Consider the following 21460-nt stretch of genomic DNA (forward strand, 5'->3'; position numbering starts at 1 on the left):
GAGCCCAAGAGCAGGTAAATACAATATTTTACCAATTTTCGTGTGCTATAGTCCACCATCTTTAAAGGTGATCCAGAATTCCAATATCATTTTTTGCCAAAAATTTATACGGACATCGTTAAGGACTTATCTATGGAGCCAGTTGGTCACCAAAGCCAAAACGATCCATTTTCAATGTCAAACGAGTCCAGACCATGTAAACCTCCCATTTTACCGATTTTCGTGTGCTATAGTCCTCATCTTTTTTTGTGATTCGAAATTATAAGATTATTTTTGCCAAAACTTTACAAGGACGTCCACTAAGACCTTATCTATGGAGCTAGTTGATCACCACAGCCAAAATGACCAATTTTACTATATATATATACATATATATATATATATATATATATATATGTTGTCATTCTCCTAAGTTAGCAAAAGAGAATCTCAAGAACTATTGAGAATCCTCAATTAGAATCTAAAAATATGAGTATTAGATAACTTTAAGCTCAAGATTACAGACTAAGATGGGAAAGAGGCAATCGAGAAAACTTGCCCAATGAATAGATATTGAATACTCATATCTTATAAGTAGGTTGTCAGGTCATTTGAGAATCCTTATTCTAGTATCACCAGATCCAGTACAAACCAAGTGCTAAGTATGATAGCTTGAATGAAACCTCTCAAGTAGATAATTTTCAGAAATTTAAGGCACCACATTCCCATAAACTTTTTGAACAAAAGTAAGTCATTTCTTGTATTTTTGGATTAAAAAAAGGTAGATGCATCACTGACTTTTATATGAAGAACACAACATACGCATACCTGAAAAATTCAAATTAGTTGAAAATAGAGAAATAGTATTTTATTCACAATATTCTGCTATCACTTTTTTTTCCATCCATCAAGATCCGACATTGGAGTGCATTTTTTTTGAAGTTATAGTATTATTAAAAAAGCGTCAAAACATGTTATTACTTCAATCGGTATTCGTACTTTAAGTTTCGTTGTGTGATTCTTCTGTGGTATTAGCGTAAGAGAGGGTAATATAAAAGTAAACTTTATTTTCAAGCATCATCGTAGATTCCAAATATATTTAAAAGATTATACATCTTGACATGTGTATAATGGATTCACTTGACTATTTAAAAAGCTCATAAACACTTTAATTGTTTACATGTTCCATTCAAAATCAACAGAATACAAAATTTTAGATTACATCTCTGAGAAACATATTATTAAATACATTAGGTGCATTATCCACCTCAAATTAGTTGTTAATTCACACAAAATGCATCAAAAATGCATAATGCATGTCGAAAACAGGAACAACTGCTAACAGGCATATAAAACATCTAGTAGACATATTGTTATCAAGGAATCCCAGGAAAATTACCCTCGAAAGAGGAAGAGGTGCACAGAAGACATGGAATGATTGCTTCTAGAAATTATAGAGAAATTTATCAGTTTCTGGAATGATTAAAAGATGGAGTAAACTCAAAATTACTATTAAGTACGTTTGGTTTTTAGGTCTGAATCTGAATTATTAAGGTTCAGCCCATTAAGTTCATTTGTTTTATTTATTAAAAAATATCTTAATGGGTCTGAAGAGGTTTAAATGAACCAGATCTGTAGGAGACTCTTGACAACATTCAGACTCATTTAATAAGTTATCAACTAATAAATCATCGTTTCTCTGCTTTAAGCGTACCTTTTTATCTCATAACTAAAAACTTTCTTGCTCTCTTTTCTCAATCAAACACCTTTTTTTCCCTCTTGAACTGGTAAGGTTTTATAAATTCGTCAAGTTTTTTTTATATTAATAATTTTCTTGTATTGACCGTGTCTAGAACACTATTGGTATATTCACATTTATCAATGTTTTTGAATGAAAAAAATTGTACTTCCAAATCATGATTATTAAAACTTTTTTTTAATAAAAAGTGATATTTTGTTGAACAAAAAATATATCACTTTTGATTAAAAAAATGTTTTAATAATCATGATTTGGAAGTACAATTTTTTTCATTCAAAAACCTTGATAAATGTCAATATACCAATAGTGTTCTAGACACAGTCAATACAAGAAAATTATTAAGATAAAAAAAAACTTGATGAATTTATAAAAACATACCAGTTCAAGAGGGGAAAAATGGTGTTTGATTGAGAAAAGAGAGCAAGAAAGTTTTTAGTTATGACATAAAAAGACACGCTTAAAGCAGAGAAACAATGATTTATTATTTGATAACTTATTAAATGAGTCTGAATGTTGTCAAGAGTCTCCTACAGATCTGGTTCATTTAGACCTCTTCAGACCCATTAAGAGTTTTTTTTAAAAATAAAATAAATGAACTTAATGTGCTGAATATTAATAATTCAGATTCAGACCTAAAAACCAAACGTACTTAATAGGATGAATTTGAATGATTAAGATTCAGACCTCCCTTAAGTGCAAACAAATGAGGCCTAAGTCAACCATCTTCATTAAGCCATTTAAGATACAATCAAACTATTATAGGACTTCACATAATGGTAGTGGAAAAGACCTAGAGAACCCATTCTAGCATCTTAAAAGCCTACTTGTGCCATGTGTAGATAGCGTCCCATTCCACTACCTACACGTTGTGGAACCTACCCAATAACTAGAGTGTACATCCAACATGATGAGAATAGGCACTAACTGACACAGATACTAGCTAGGTATAGTTTCTGAAGTTACCCTACTCTGAATGGGGTGTTCTACTTGCTAAGGGTAGAACTAAGACACATCCCATGTTGGCACATGGTTAAGGAATATCAAGGATTTGTTTGTACTATGGTATCATCTTAAGTAGATGTACTAGCACAAGAATATTCACTCGGTGCTTTGCCTTTATTCTCATAGAGTAATAATTCACTAAGTGTATTAGAGTAGTACTATTACTATGACGTACCAACTCTTTACACTTTTTCTTTCCAAGGATGGGTCCACTAGGGCTGCCTACCAAGGACTATTAGGATAGCTCTTATGACTTCCTTAGAGATTGATTTAGGTAATTCCAGCCAACCTATCCCTAAGTCATCATTCCACTCAAGAAGGATATCTTTACGGTTTTTTACTTTAAGGCTTCTATTAACCTTCTTTTCTATATTCAAGGTTCTATGCTCTTGACCTTCTTTTCTTATTCAAGGTCCTATTTAGTCATCCTTTAGAAGGGCACCATATTAGGTCTACCGATCCGAGACTTTCATTCATCATTCATTCATTCATATACATGACAAAGAGGCCTAAGCCAACTAAGTCAAGAGTTCACATTCACATAACTTTCATATATCAAGTAGAGGGACCTAAGTCTATCGATCAAGACACAACATCATCATATCACGTATTCAATAACATTGAAGTACCATGTAGGGACAATAAGTCTACCACAAAAGATGCAATATTATTTTATAAGTACATTTCTTAGTCCTTCATCATCATATATCATCAATTGGTTAATCATCATAACATTAACTCTCATAAAAGATCATATAGCCATTACAAGAGTACTTCACTTAATAACTTCACTCTATATAAGATCACACATATATCATATCATTCTTCACTTTACATATTCATATAAGCCATAACATCTTCTACATGATCACATTACTTCACATAATAATGCCGACAAGGCCATGTTCATAACAATTATAACACATAGACACCGCCATAATAAGTGAACCATACCAATCAATACAATTCAATATCAATTCTATACTAAATAGAGGAATTAGGTCAACTCATTACCTCCCAATCATCATCATCACCATTCCTTAGACTTTTCAACCAATTCACTTTACAAAGGCTCTTACCAATAGTCATGTACACAATACTTAGCCAACAACCAATCCATATCAATGATCCAACAACATAAATATGAATGTCATCATTATAAGGCAGGTTATAAACAATTCTATCATGATTTGTACATAATTCAATAGCCCAATACAATCTACACATGAATTCACTTAGATCAAGCATGATCAATTCACCCACTTTAGAGCCAATATTACGAATTTAAGGAATACATGGGTTCATCGAGTTTTTCATCTTAAAACATTCAATTAACATCAATTACTTCACAAAACATTGATTTAAACTTTTTCATGGAAGAACACATGCTTAGAATTAAAAAAAAAAGGAATTTCTATGTTTTTGAACATCTTTGGAAAGCCTTTGAAATTGTCTCCTTGAATGGAAGAAGAGTCAAGGATGAAATCACCAAACATGAATTGAAGAAATCCCACGAAATTAGGCTTGAAACCTTGGTGAGGATGTTATTAGAGAGAGAATTTTAGAGAGAATGGAGAGCTTATAATTTTTGGATTCTAATTGAGGGTTGGGGTTTTTGATTAGGGTAATGGGTGTATAATAATCTAAAATCAGTATATAATTCACCCCCAAAATACTCAAAATACCCCTACATTAATTGGACCTTTTTAGACAAGTCAAACTTAACTTAAAATTTTGGAAGTATCATCGGGGAACAAGTCCGCGTCGCGGAGTTGTTCCCTCAAGATTTTTCAAAATAATTTTTGGCACAGTAGAGTCCGTGACATGGACCAAAAAATTTTCCCTTGGTGAATCATGTCCGCAACGCGGACTTGTTTAATCTATGCACAATTTGCTGCTGCCTTGGGCAGCTTGTTTGCCCAAGGTTGGATCCTCCTCAAGAACCCCTAGGGCGGTCCTTCGGGAACCATAACCGGACATTTTAGACCCTAAATATGGTCATATAGGTTTTAGGGTCATCCCCAATTATTTTAGAATCCAAACAACACATAAAGACACATACAACATATAAGGACACACTAGCACACGCTCAAGACTAATTTCCGGACGTCTTGGTCGTCCTTAGACGTTTTAAATTTCAAACTCCACAAACTGACTTAGTATTCATTATCTTAACACCTTATTAACTCATAAAGACCTTGTTAGGCTATATATAACCCTATTTTATTTTGAGGGTCGTTACAGAATGGAGAAATGATTTCCTACCCTCAACAAACTTTGTTAGTTAGAATTTCATTTTTATGAATAAGAGATATTTCATTTCTAAATAGTTTTTCTTTTTCTTATTTCAATTGTATAAATCTCATTGTTATTGAATATTTCACGACTGGGGCTACACCCTAGGAGTGACACAACGCACTTGACTCCGAAGAAGTCTCATACAAGCCCTTAACCATCATTAGATAAGACATAAAATCAATGCGGAAAACTAAAAACGTTTACTATAAAAGTACAACTTTCTTTATATATGAAAAATAGGAATCTAGACTTGTCTCATTACACCATCTAAAAATAAAAGCACGAAAGTTAGGACTCACCCTTACATCAATAATAAGTCTTATCATAAGTAAATACAATATAGTCCTTAACAAGGAAAGTAAACTAGAACTAGAATCAATAACATCCCATAGTCAGAATTGAGGACTCACCAAAACTTGGAGGTAGCAAGCCAATTTTTCTTCAAGAATGGACTAAGATCACCTCAACGGCCTGAACATACATTCATAGGAGATGTAGAAGAGAATGAGTTAGTACAAAAGCACTAAGTATGGAAACATGCATAAAAATACTTAATTATGCTAAAAATAAATTTTAGTGAAAATAAGACATTTATTCAGTTGGAAAATCATTTATGCACATAAGGACATAAGACAAGTCGTAATAGCATTCTCATACGTTTTTCATAACATAGTAGGACTATCACCTTAGCAACCCTAAAAGCATACTTGTGCAATGCATAGTTGGAATCCCATAATACAGACTATACTAAGTATCCATTCAAAATCACCTTAGTTACACATATCAACATTAGATCCCATCATAATCCACAATCATACATAAGTGAATAACCATGTTCATCACATATACATAAGGAGAGTCATATCCTAACAACAACCCAATCAACGTATATCATACCTTCATGTCTTACCATAGCATCATGGACCCACCCATATTCTCTATCAAAGAATACTTCTGCACTGAAAAGAGTGAAGTCACATACACCCACTCCTACGAAGTAGACTTATCAAGAAATCACAAGTTTGGTTCAAGTCATATGCATTATCTTATTATAGAGGGAGAATTGCCTTAACCAACATAGACAATGAGAGCTACATGGAATCCAATGACATATAACCACACACCGATAGAAGGTGTTCTACTTGCCTAAGGTAGAACTAAACATATATATCTATAATGTGGATCCACTAGCTAAGACCTATGCGGGTACATAGTTATGGGATAGGAAGATTGCTTCTAGAAACTCGGCTAATTCAACTAGCGGGAGAATTTCCATCTTATTACATCATATGTAGAAGACCCAACCTAAACTAGCGGGAAGGTCTCTGTCACGACCCAAAAATCACGAGTCGTGATGGCACCTATGTTCCCAACCGATAGGTAAGCCAACCCAACAAGTATCCCCAATTCAACTTAAACGTGAGAAAGATAAGTATCAAACTAATATCTAACATACTAAGTATTCAAATAAATGCGGAATATAAATAAAACTACCCCAAGATTTAGTGTCATAAGTACAAGAGCTTCTACAATATGATACAATTCCAAACTAATATAAATATCTAAACATAAGAATTATCCTATCAGCATAACAAAATAACCTAATAAATAGAGGTAGACTGAAGGTGTGGGCCGCAGAATATCCCCAACAGCACACCACAACTCCAAGATAATTCAAACTCATATCCACTCTCGAAGAACGTTCCCAAATTGAAAGTCAATAACTCAATCTGCACCACAAAAGTGCAGCAAGTGTAGTATGAGTACGAAACCACGTGTACCCAGTATGTCTCATTGACCGACAACGAAGAAGTAGTGACGGGAGTTATATAAGAAAATAAATTCTTAGATTATACAAGTATATATATATATATATATATATATATATATTACACTTACTATTTAAGTTTCATCAATAAAGGAAATCAACATTAAGTATTTTCCAAACACCAAACGAAACATAAAATCATCAAGAATGAATGATGGGATGAAATGCAATGCAATATGATACCATGTAATGATATGTCTCAGAATACCCAGTACTCACTCAACCGTATATACATGATACTCCTCGGAAATACATCGAGAGTTCATGACCCATGGGGGACTCGCGAGGTCCATATACCGACACGGACGATCTCCACGTGTCTGTGCGGACGATCTCAACGCACTATCATAATATCAAACAATTTTCGCACGGACGGTCTCCACGTGCCCAAATTACAATCTTAACATCTCACCATCCCCAGCACGGACGATCTCCACGTGCCCAACTTATACTCAGTCTCATGTCTATGCATGTGCACAATATTATTTCAATAGAGGGGATGATGATGCATCTCAATCAATCAATATGAACATAATACATAACCACCTCAATTATCACAACTATACGGGTGAAATAAATAAAACACAATCACACAAGGAATTCAAGTCAATAATATATCAGCTAATGCCCATATGCTTTGGCATTCTCAAATTTCAATCCACATTCTATAATAGTAATTTTCCGTTTTATAACACCGGTACTCGTACCAATGCCCGTCACACCATTGATACGAGACCACCATCTTTCCCCCTTACCCCTTGTCTATTTTCATTTTTTTTAATCTTTAATTAGGAAAACGTCCTTCAACAAGTCTAAAAAGTCTTAACATACCTTAGATGCCGAGCTTGTGCCACGAATCTTTTAAGATTTTTCCTTTCCTTTTCGCAAGGTTTCGGAACGTTCCCAATCTACCAATTTTGCAATATTCGTAAGTAAGCAATTTTTGTAGACATTCAAATTATTATATGTCTATCATAGACGCTAACACTCACTCATTTTTTTCAACAAACTCCAAATCTTGATATATATTGGCATGCCAAATTTTTCATACTTGCTAAATTTCAAGCCAAGAACTTAACTCTAACCTCTTCAAATGGACTAAAATTCAATGTTAGATCATATAAAATAACACCTAATAATTAATTACCAATTAAAAAATCTATTATCATTGTATACATTATTATTATTTTTTTTTTTTGCAGAAACCCATTTGTAAACAAGTGCCAATTTTCTAGAATATTTATCAAATTCCAATCATTGGCAATCATTGACAATGATTGGCTCAATCTTATTCCTACCATTCTGAAACTAACAATATATATAATAAATTCTTTTGACAAAATCACAGAAAACATTAACCTGCAGCCATTCAACTATTCGACTTCGATCGATTTTTATATATATATATATATTTTTGAATACTAACCCAATTGCTAACAATGTAATATAATTTAGTAATCATCACCAACTTACCCATTATTTCTTATCACCCATTATCAATATAGCATAAAATAATAACATAATCCCAAGCACTCCGACAATATATTACTATATATAGAATTGAAAAGAACGAATATCTCATATCTTTACCTGAACAATGGCTATGATTTTTCTCCCTCTCGCTGGTCGCCTGTGGTAAGGTTTCGCATCCATTTTTTTTTCTAAACAAGAGTTTATTAACCGTGAAACCCCACTAACCTATTATCTATATTACTTATTTAATAAAAGTTTCATCAATTGGGTACTCATAGTTATCTAATAGTTTAAAAATACCCCTTTAAATTTTTAAATGGAGTCAAACTAGTCCTAGTTTTCAAAACGACCTAGCGGGTCGTTACATCATCTACCACTAAAACAAACGTTCGTCCTCGAACGGTAAAATAATAGGATATCAATAGACGCTCAAAAAGTTAGAGATATCTGGTCTATATGTTTGAATTGTACTCCTTAGTAGCCTGATCATCCAGATGATACTTCTTCAATATCAAAAACATTACTATTACACTCAACAATAAAAAAAAAACAATATAACTCAAGTTCAACTTTCCTTTCTTTTTGAATCTCATCACACCTTTTATGAGTGAAACCTTTAACAAAACATGTTCTCCAATCATGAACTATAAATCACGAACCTTTTTAATTTGTATAACTCTCACCTGTTTTTAAGCGATGAGAAACCTATCTTGAAGAACTTGACCTTATATAAGAATTTTCTCAATCGATCAGTGTCCCACAACCCAATCAGCTCAATACATCATATTTATCTTTTGGATATCAATATGTCCTACCATGCAATATCTCGAATGACGCTATCTCACTATTCAAATGATAATTGTTGTTCTATGTATACTCTACTAAAAATAAGAACTTGACCCAATCACCACTAAAGTTGCTCACACACGCCTGAAACATGTCCTCTAAGACCTAAATAGTTTATCAACAGACCATTGAAGGTGAAAGCTTGTAATAAAATCCAACCTAGTACCAACTCCATATGCATAGACATCCAGACATGAGATATCAATTATGTATCTCAAATAAATTTAAAATGGGCATCTCATACAGGTAACTATCTCCTGAATGTAAATCTAGACTAACTTATTCAAACTACAAGTAATCTGAACTAATATAAAATATATACACTTGGTAAATCGGTCCATTATAACCCATATAACGTCAAACTTGCACAAGATACGTGGCAACCCTGCCAAAAATTTCATAACAATATATTTCCACTCCAACTCTAGTATAAAAGCATCATTTAATTCCTACTTTCATGCTTTTGGTGCTCATAATTTTCTTGATAACAATTCAAACACGAGATACAAATTCAATCCCTTCATACGATACTATCGATAATATTGCTTCAAAATAAAATATACTCCAATTGCCTCTAGATAAAATAAAAAAATTGAACTATCGAACTCTTTCATGATTAATCTAGTCAGCTCACATATTGGAAGAACATAATTAAGTCTATAATACTTAAAACTCATTCACCACCAAGAATTTCTTCCTTGACTTCTCCTTATAACACCTTATCGTAAGTCGTACACAAATTTCCATCACCAAACTATCGAACATGAATAAGCATCTCACCTCATGTAACAAAGGTAGACTACCCATACTCACTGTATTTCGCCCTAAGTAATCTACTAGCACATTTGTTTTGTCCATACGATAAAGATTATTCATTCCATAATCCTTGAGAAACTTCCATATCCATTGTATTAAATTTAGATTTCTCTTATTAAAACTTATACTAAACACCTCGCAATACACACTATAAATAAATGCCTCTACAATTTTAATGCAAGCACCACCACCACCAAGTTTAAGCTATAACTAAGACAGTTCTTGTCTTGAACTTTCAACTATCTCGAAGCATAAGCTATTACTTACCTTTCTTCATTAATACCCAACCAAAAGATAAATATAAAGAAAGACCATCCAAACACAGCTGTTGTTCGGGCCTAAAAACAGTATCATACTAACCTCTGAATTCGATCTCCACCGTTCAAATCAACCATTAACATGTCACGAACACTCAATCCAAATTTCAGCTCGATCCAACGGTTAATTAATCAGGAAATACAATCTGAAGTTTGTTGGTCGAAGGGAAAAATGCAGCAAAACAAACCTTTTTCTTCTCTCTTCTCTCCTCTCTCTTCTCTTGTTAAAAGCTCTCTAAAAAAAAATTTATTATGTCCTAAAGTCTTTCAAAAGAAATACTACTGAGTAGTTGAGTTATTCCCTCAAGACCATCCTCTATTTATAGAGTTGTGTTTTTTTTTTTTCCCTACAAGTCAAAACCAACTGGAAATAGGATTACAATTCAAATCCTTTTCCTAATAGAATTGAAAACAAAATAAAGAGAATAAATCCAATTCATTTTCAAGTAGGATTAGACGATGAGCCCCTTGGTTGAAACATGGGCAATAGCCCAACATTGAGCTTTAGAAAACTCACCTCACACACATCAAACCATTGAAAAGCCGATTATTTCTAGGTTAATCTAGTTAATGCATGTGTAATGAATGCGAGCACCATTGATACTAACCAACTAGGCGTAAGAAAATCCAAATATCATAGCTAAAATAGGCCAGTCCCAATTTCAAACTGCCTCAATTCTCTTGGGATCCCTGTTAATACATTTCTTGGTCACTTACATTTCAACCATGCCACCAAACTAATCGAAATCCACACTTAAAAAAAAACATGAACAAAGCTTAATTTTCTTCAGAGTCTAGAGAATCATCCTCAAATAATGCTCGTGATCCTTCCTACTATGGGAGTATACCAATATATTCTAGATGAAAATAATAACAAAGGAATCTCAATATGATAGAAACACCCAATAAAAATGTACTTGATCCAACAAAATTCCTTACTCAACAAGTCTTGTTATCGTTCTTTCAAATTTATCAAAGTATTCCAATAAGAAATAATAGAAATAGGCCAAGTGTTTAACTATAAGTCAATACTAATTTTTTATATCAATCTCACATGGAATGCCCTTAAAAAAAATTCTTGCACCATTTAAATGATTTCTAAAAGAGACATAGCATCACTAGTATCACAACTTAAGACGAATAGGTGAAGCAACCCTTATTCCTCACAGTGAAACTTTAGAGACAATGATGCCTTTCTTAAATGGGTAATGATACTATCCTGCCACTTAAATTTTTAAATATTAGAATATTTGAAGTTAGTGTCTTACACTTATAGTCATAAATTTCATGACAATGAGAAATTCAATCCATAACCAAATGATGTTTAAATCTTCCTCATATAAAATAACTATGATTTTCCACGTGTCATATACTATTAAGTCAATATAAGATCGATGTAATCGATCTACCACTAAGAACCATCTACAGGTGTAGGAATATGTATAGGCATAAGAGAAAAGGTCACAAAGCATATCCAGATTCAAAATAAGGTACATACTTACGTAAAATAAAGTAGATCCACTTTCGAAATAAAATTATAGTCAACCGAGAGCATATCGAACTATACTTTGGACAACCCAGGTTACTCAAATACAGTTATTTATTTGCGGAGGTAATATAACCAATCATCACTGTATTGTTCTATGATCTGTGTATTGATTCATAACTATTTTGTACTCATCTCTACAAGTGTTCTCATATAGCTTCATACAAGTATCCTTTCCAACATCCTTTGACAAAAGAATTTTTTTTTCTCCCCTCTCAATTTCAACAATATTACTGATCCTTAATTCAATATATAAAAAGCTCCCCGCAATATGAATTTATCACTATTTATCATTAATTATTCATTAAAATATTCTTGCTAGTCGATATTAGTATAGCCTTTTATAATCTCTTGATGTATTTAACTTAACTCACCTTGTTGATTCTATCAAATGAAATATCAATATGGTCATCGTGCCATTCAACTTGAACTATTCAATTTATCTTCAATATACCTCCACTCTAAAGGATAAAAAGGGAAATATGTCATACAAATCTTATAACAAATCTTAGTCTCTCAACATCATGATAAGTGATCACATTTTATATCTCTACTCAACTTTTTCCCATAGCCTTACCATAATGGCTAAACTCTTATTTGATCAATTGAATGTTCCTAATCTTATCATTATCTTCAAGGCATCAACATATACCATTTCATTACTAAATTATTCACATATCATAAACACATGTTATAAAATTGTCCCTAGTAAATTCAAATGAAGTTCAAGTATCCTTGTCTAAATCACACCTTGAGAAAGTTGTTCTTACTATTTCAAACCTCGTCAATTTCATTATTAAAATTCGAAATGCTCAATACTAAGTTATTTTTATAACCACAAAACTTACGTACTAAACTGCATAATATCATCCCCTACCACAAATGTCAAATTTGAAAATGTCTCCTCACCGTTGGTGAGAGAATGAAACAAGAATTTTGACCTTAAACCAAACCACACACGCACGATTAGGAATGAAAGAAGAAAGTTTCCTAAAGTCCTGTAGTCTCTCAAAGATAAGTAACGGACGTCTCCGCACCTATCCGTAAGACTCTACAGACTCAGCTCTTGTACTCGTGAGACCGATGAACCTAGGGCTCTGATACCAATTTGTCACGACCCAAAAATCACGAGTCGTGATGGCACCTATGTTCCCAACCGATAGGTAAGCCAACCCAACAAGTATCACCAATTCAACTTAAACGTGAGAAAGATAAGTATCAAACTAATATCTAACATACTAAGTATTCAAATAAATGCGGAATATAAATAAAACTACCCCAAGATTTAGTGTCATAAGTACAAGAGCTTCTACAATATGATACAATTCCAAACTAATATAAAAATCTAAACATAAGAATTATCCTATCAGCATAACAAAATAACCTAATAAATAGAGGTAGACTGAAGGTGTGGGCCGCAGAATATCCCAAACAGCACACCACAACTCCAAGATAATTCAAACTCATATCCAATCTCGAAGAACGTTCCCAAATTGAAAGTCAATCACTCAATCTGCACCACAAAAGTGCAGCAAGTGTAGTATGAGTACGAAACCACGTGTACCCAGTATGTCTCATTGACCGACAACGAAGAAGTAGTGACGGGAGTTATATAAGAAAATAAATTCTTAGATTATACAAGTATATATATATATATATATATATATATTACACTTACTATTTAAGTTTCATCAATAAAGGAAATCAACATTAAGTATTTTCCAAACACCAAACGAAACATAAAATCATCAAGAATGAATGATGGGATGAAATGCAATGCAATATGATACCATGTAATGATATGTCTCAGAATACCCAGTACTCACTCAACCGTATATACATGATACTCCTCGGAAATACATCGAGAGTTCATGACCCATGGGGGACTCGCGAGGTCCATATACCGACACGGACGATCTCCACGTGTCTGTGCGGACGATCTCAACGCACTATCATAATATCAAACAATTTTCGCACGGACGGTCTCCACGTGCCCAAATTACAATCTTAACATCTCACCATCCCCAGCACGGACGATCTCCACGTGCCCAACTTATACTCAATCTCATGTCTATGCATGTACACAATATTATTTCAATATAGGGGATGATGATGCATCTCAATCAATCAATATGAACATAATACATAACCACCTCAATTATCACAACTATACGGGTGAAATAAATAAAACACAATCACACAAGGAATTCAAGTCAATAATATATCAGCTAATGCCCATATGCTTTGGCATTCTCAAATTTCAATCCACATTCTATAATAGAAATTTTCCTTTTTATAACACCGGTACTCGTACCAATGCCCGTCACACCATTGATACGAGACCACCATTTTTCCCCCTTACTCCATTGTCTATTTTCATTTTTAATCTTTAATTAGGAAAACGTCCTTCAACAAGTCTAAAAAGTCTTAACATACCTTAGATGCCGAACTTGTGCCACGAATCTTTTAAGATTTTTCCTTTCCTTTTCGCAAGGTTTCGGAACGTTCCCAATCTACCAATTTTGCAATATTCGTAAGTAAGCAATTTTTGTAGACATTCAAATTATTATATGTCTATCATAGACGCTAACACTCACTCATTTTTTTCAACAAACTCCAAATCTTGATATATATTGGCATGCCAAATTTTTCATACTTGCTAAATTTCAAGCCAAGAACTTAACTCTAACCTCTTCAAATGGACTAAAATTCAATGTTAGATCATATAAAATAACACCTAATAATTAATTACCAATTAAAAAATCTATTATCATTGTATACATTATTATTATTTTTTTTTTTTGCAGAAACCCATTTGTAAACAAGTGCCAATTTTCTAGAATATTTATCAAATTCCAATCATTGGCAATCATTGACAATGATTGGCTCAATCTTATTCCTACCATTCTGAAACTAACAATATATATAATAAATTCTTTTGACAAAATCACAGAAAACATTAACCTGCAGCCATTCAACTATTCGACTTCGATCGATTTTTATATATATATATATATATATTTGAATACTAACCCAATTGCTAACAATGTAATATACTTTAGTAATCATCACCAACTTACCCATTATTTCTTATCACCCATTATCAATATAGCATAAAATAATAACATAATCCCAAGCACTCCGACAATATATTACTATATATAGAATTGAAAAGAACGAATATCTCATATCTTTACCTGAACAATGGCTATGATTTTTCTCCCTCTCGCTGGTCGCCTGTGGTAAGGTTTCGCATCCATTTTTTTTTCTAAACAAGAGTTTATTAACCGTGAAACCCCACTAAACTATTATCTATATTACTTATTTAATAAAAGTTTCATCAATTGGGTACTCATAGTTATCTAATAGTTTAACAATACCCCTTTAAATTTTTAAATGGAGTCAAACTAGTCCTAGTTTTCAAAACGACCTAGCGGGTCGTTACAGTCTCTACCTCATTTATTATTATTGTGCGATGCTAAGCATTATTCTCTAACTTATACATAGTTAAGGTGAATTGTAATTTCGTATGTGAATGAGTACATTACCCTTCATTCAACCCAACTCATACATAGCTCATGATTCAACATGGTGAGAACTACCTTTCACCTTAAAATCATCATATAATCATCAAAGACAATTAATACATAGTCATGTCTAATATTAAAAGAAACTAGTCTTCCAACAATACCATATCTCACTCCTTAGTCATTGGATTTTAATAATTCAAGTGGAACATAACTTCATACATATATACAAAAATGTAAGAACCTCCACCTTTCAAGTGGATCAAACCATTCATATGTCATAATCTTGCACATAGGATTACCTTCATGCATTGCCTTCAAGGCCATAATTAAAGATTAAACATTTACAATTTACCCTTGAAGGGTCATAGATCATATCATGAAATAACACTTAGAATTACTACTATAAGCATATAAACAAGATTAATTACTAAATCCACATACATATTATCCCACATACTTATAATTCATAAAGAAACCCATCATACTTTTTATAAAGTTGGGGGCACGGAGAAAACACATGGGTTCAAGGGAAATTTAGAAACAAAACCCCTAATCAATGTCAATTTCATTATAATATAGGATAAACAACATAAATAAAATGTTTTTGAGAACAACCTAAGGTTAGAATCAAAACCCTAATTTTGAACAAATTCTCATTTTCAAAAATAGTATAGGAAGGGCTTCATGGGGAAAGAAATTCCATGAATGAAAGTTCTCAAACCTTATTTGAACTTTACCACTAAATTGAGATGCAAATCTTGGAGCTTGAACCCTTTCCTTGAAGCTTTTGGTGTTTTTCAATGGAGGAAATTTGTAGAGAGAAATATTTGAGAGGATTGGGTTTGGGAGAATATTTTTGGTTTTTGAGTTTGAGTCTTGTAAATGGATGAAAAAGACTTAAAACCCTATTTAAATTTTACCCTCTAATATACCCAAAACACCCCACATTAATTGGACTTAAAAGTAAAAGACTAAACTAACCTTCATTAAAAGAACTTGTCCAGGTTCACGAGCCACATGGAGCACCTCGACCCGTGGTGCTTGTTGTGAGGATTGAGGCGATAGCCTCTTCAAGCTTGCCAATTCCTACAAAAACTAAGTCAAGTTCACGATCCCCCATTCCCCTCATCAAGTTCACCACGGCCCGTTATGGTGCCAGGTGCTTAGGGCAATACCTCCCCTAAATTCCCCATTTCCTATAAAAAAAAATAATGGAGTCTCATGCCCCACCTCACAAGTCGTGGAGATAACCACGACCTGTGGTCCCCTCGTGAGGGTTGGGGCAGTGTCTAGGACACTTGGGGCTCCTTTCTCTTGGCCAAGGCAACTCCATGAAGCCTTTCACTAACCGTGGTCTTGACCATGATCCGTGGTGGTGGCCGTGGAGCCTTGAGTTAGTAGCTCCAAGTTTGGGGCAGCCTTGACTTTTGTCCTTTGCTTGCTCCTTTTGCTTGGCACTTCTCTATTAGGACTTGACTCCTAAACCCCCTAAAATGATTAGATGGTTTACAAACTTAGGGTCATTTTTTTTATTAAATTTATCCTTACGTTCAGGCTCTAGTTCAACCTAACATTTTCCCGAGTGTTACAAAATACCAGAGGGGGGGGGAGAATTTTAGTTTTGAGGTGGTGCATTCAAGATTAGATGTTCTTGGTTTCAAGCTTAATGTTCTGTTTCACACACACACACACACAATATATATATATATATATATATATATATATATATATATAGAGAGAGAGAGAGAGAGAGAGACAGATTAGAGCTGGACACTTTGGGTTTTTCTTGATTCTTGACTTTTATTTTGGTAAATTGTTTTTGAATGTTTGACAGTACTTACTCAAGAAAATGAACAAAGAGCTTCCTTTTGCTGGAGCCCCTGCAATCCTTACTTATGGTGGAAATAAGTGGATTTTGTTTCATGGTGGAGTTAAAACTAAATACAAATTTAATACTGGATAGAAAATTTTTGCGGATGATAACAATCTAAAAGAGGGGGATGGACTTGTGTTTGAACTCTCAGAGTGAAACTCTGACAAAATCGAATTCGAAATTCATAGTTTAAGAGAAGATTTTCCAGCTGAATTGGTTCCTGAAGATGTGGAGGGTATAAACACTGATAACCCAATAATAATTCATTAAAAACTTTATCATCTTTAGAAGAAATTTCAATTCAGTAAAAAAAACTTTATCAATTTCATTAGTTTCAATTTGAAAAAATAAAAACTTTATCAATTCTAATACTTTCATGTCGGATGTATGCCTCATTTTATCAATACTACTTTTTTGGGTTATGTAGTTTAATAATGTTGATATTATTTATAAAAATATGTATTATGTTATTATGCAATACATGTACAACACATGTGAGATAGTAATATATTAAATGTTAATATTCAATGCAATTAATTTTGAAATTTATATTTTACAAAAAATTGCGAATCTAAAATTTCCATTTTACGTTAACTAATTCAAACTTCAAATTTTAAGAAAGATTTGCATCTAAAACTGAATGATTATGCCTAAGCAAGTGCCCATGATAAAAAATGACATCCTCACTATAGTCCGATGTGAATTTATGCTTATATGTTTTATCACATTGTAGATATTGAATCAAATCGTCATTTAATTTCTTAAATATTGTCACATGAGACTTGTTTTTGCTCATCTTTAACAGGTAGAAAGTTTATCCATGTAAATATTGAAAATTCAATTTAATAAAATAAAAAAATTGTGAAGTTCATAAGTTATAGCAATATAAGAGAGAAGTGAAGACGGAGTAGCTAATTATATTTTTTAAAATGTAATTGGATGATAAAGAATACGGTTAGTTTTTAAATAATTTTAAAATGGAAAATAATGGGGGGGGGAATTAAAATATGATCAATTGAGCCTTTCGGAGTGTTATCCCAACGGCCGGACAATCTGAAAATCAAATTCTTATAATTGACAGTTAAATTAATTTGTCTATTTAGTTATAAGTTACAACTTATTGTAACACTATGAGATTGTATTGGTGCAGTCCATTGATAGTCTAACTCAATCCATGTGGATCCCTAGTAAGCTATGCTCTATATGTATCACGTGCATTCACCTTAGTGGATTTGGTATAGGTGTCTAGTCCGTCTAGAAAGCCTTTAAAATACGACATAGACGTCGATTCCGTCTAGGAAGAAATTAAAATACGTTACGTAAATGAAAAAATTAATACTCCAATTATTTTACTAAATATATTTGTTTACCGTCCAATCTCAAATTGTATGATTCTAGCCTTTTTTTTGCTATAAAGCAAGTTTTTCAAAAAGTTCAAACACTTGTATAAAATCTTCACGAATCATACACATTTTATTTGCACCTTGATGAGATACTTAAGCCGCTCTCCTTGAATTTGGTGATCCTTATTAAGTAAAAAATTTATCCTTGTTCAAAAATCTCATTATTTAAAAATTCTTTATTAAGAAAATCTCTCACACACCAACCAACCACAACCAATTTTTATCAACTATTTATTTAAAATAAAAAACTAAAAAAAATGGGCAAAACAAGTGTGATTGCTTATTTTATTTTTAAAAGTAAAAAACAGAACTTCACAAAACCGTGCACACTTGATTATTATTATTGTCATTTTTACCTTGTTGAAATATTTAAGTATCTATTTTTAGATTTGGAATTTATTATTCAAAAAAAGTTTATTTTAGAAGCTAATAAGATCATCATTTTTGTTAATTAGACAAACCCAACATATTTTTGTGTTAAAAGATTTCAAAACCAAATAAGGAGACCCCATGTTTGTAGTGGTCATAAGTCTGAAAGCAAAAAAAAAAGACACATTATTTTTGTTAAAAGATCCAAAAACAAACAAACAGCCATGTTATTTGTGTTAAAAACTTTAGAAGCAGAGAAAGAGCTAACATTATTTGTGTTGAAAACTCTAGAAACAGACAAAGAGACCCTATTCCATGTAACAAGTGTTAGACTCTAGAAGAAAATAAAGAAAACTCGTATTATTTGTGTTAAAAACTCCGAAATCAAGCAAAAAGCCACATTTTTTGCATTAAGACTTCAGAAGCAAACGAAAACCTCAAATTCTTTGTATTAAAAAATTGATAGCAGACAAAGAGACCCTAGCTTATTATTGTTCAAAACTCTAGAAGAAGACAAAGAAATCCATGGTATATGTGTTAAAACTCTAACAACATTTAAAAAGACACGTTATTTGTGTTCAAAACTTTGATTCAAAGAGAAACCCCACGTTATTCGTGCTTAAACAATTGAAAGTAAATAAAGAGACCCCTTATTTTTAGGCAAATTTCGTGTTTTATTAAAAAATCTAAAACACATTACACATCATTACACTTGATCGAGCATGGCCCAACCCACAGTTAGCCCAACATTTAAAAACAAAACAACCGAAAAGGACAACAAAGAAGCATGATAGACCCACTCAGTAAGCCTATAAATCTAACTAAGGCAGGGTTTCTTAATTAAGGACTCCTCATTTCCCCTCACTACCTTCTCTGGTTTCCTAATTAATAGACCTCATATTATTTTTATTATGAATTCCAAAAGTAGACAAAGAAAGAATTACTTTTGCTAGGCTCAAAAGGTCTTCATGTAAAATGATTTGTAGTTCTATAAGCCAAGTATTAATGTGGCCATCTTTGTTTGTAACGATTTATTGTTATATTATATATATTAGTAAATAGTAGTATTTGTTTAACAAAAAAATACTTTGATTTATTTTTTAAAACATTAGAACCCTATGCATACTCCTAAAAGCCCCAAACTATCCCTGTTTGGCAGTTCATAGATTTTTGGGTCTTCTCTATAAACTGAATCAAATTGGAAAAAAAACTTTGTTTTATTAAGGGTATTAGTGTATGCATTCATCCTCATAGGTTGAGACAAAATTCGATAATTTTGACCTCAACAAACAAGTAAACATACGGAAATTCAAATTCAAATTTTAAGAAAGATTTGCACCTGAGTGTCTATTCCTATGCAAAAAAAAAATGATATCGTCAATATATATTTTAATGCAAATATTTGATTATATGTTTCACCATAATTAAAGTAGACACTAAATCATATCTTCAGTAAGTAGCTTACAATATCATCACACTAGACTTATTTTTCCTCACGAGGAAGAGGAGGAATATTCATGTAAATGTTGCAAGTTTAACATAATAAAACCTAAAATTACTAGAGTTAATGATTGATAGCAATTTAACACAGAATTGGGAAGAAATGAAGAAGTGGGAAGTTATTTTTAGATATCTAAAAGGTAATTGGATGATTAGGTATGGATTAGGGTTCGTTTCTAATTAAAAAGGGAATATAAAGGCCTAAATTTAAAAACGTTATCGATTTATCCATTTGGAAAATCGGCCATCGACCAAAAAATAGAAAATTGAATTTTCAAAATAAAATTGGCAGTTAGTTGAATCAATTCAGGTATCAATTATAACTTGAGGTGACTGTAATACCTCAAAAATTGCTAAGCTCGTACTCGAATCATTCTATAACACCTCGCAATTCTACTCTTAAAATTATGATCGTTCGTGTAGCACTTCGAACACTGAGAAAGGCCAAAGAGGATTAACGGAAAAGTCCACGAACCCAAAATGGTCCATGGACCCTTCATGTATCACTATACGGACCGTTTAGGGGACCACAACTCGTTTAGGGCAGTGTGACCAGTCGTCAAAGGCTGCCAAGGAAGGGGTCACCTGGACGGGACCCTAGACGGCCCGTGGTGGCTTATACGGTCCATTTGGGGGTCCATACAAGTCACCCATCAATTTTTAAGTTTTGGGTCAACTTCAAACGATCATATCTCTCATCATATAATGAATTAGGTGGTCCATGACCTATATATTATAGATCTTTGAGTCTTTTCAATACCATCAAATTTTCCTCATTTTGAGTTTGGAGTAAAAAGTTATGTCTCTTTTAAAGAAGCATTGTCGGCCAAGTAAAGTTTTATGTCCGTCTATACGGCCCGTGAAATTTCATGGACCGTGATGCCTTAACAGTCTGTGAAACCTCTCTTTTAAGGTATCTTG

At 32.8% G+C, this 21460-nt stretch overlaps 1 long non-coding RNA gene across 1 annotated transcript in view; it reads left to right on the forward strand.

Moving 5' to 3' along the window:
• Positions 1-17689, forward strand: part of LOC114074672 — an 18560-nt gene extending 871 nt beyond the window's left edge. The window contains exon 2 of the long non-coding RNA XR_003575001.1: positions 17229-17689. This is a non-coding gene — a long non-coding RNA (uncharacterized LOC114074672). The remainder of the gene's footprint in view (positions 1-17228) is intronic.
• Positions 17690-21460: the final 3771 nt, after the last annotated feature.

Source organism: Solanum pennellii, chromosome 1 (genome assembly GCF_001406875.1).
Source record: "Solanum pennellii chromosome 1, SPENNV200".
In the NCBI taxonomy this organism is placed as follows: Eukaryota; Viridiplantae; Streptophyta; class Magnoliopsida; order Solanales; family Solanaceae; genus Solanum; species Solanum pennellii.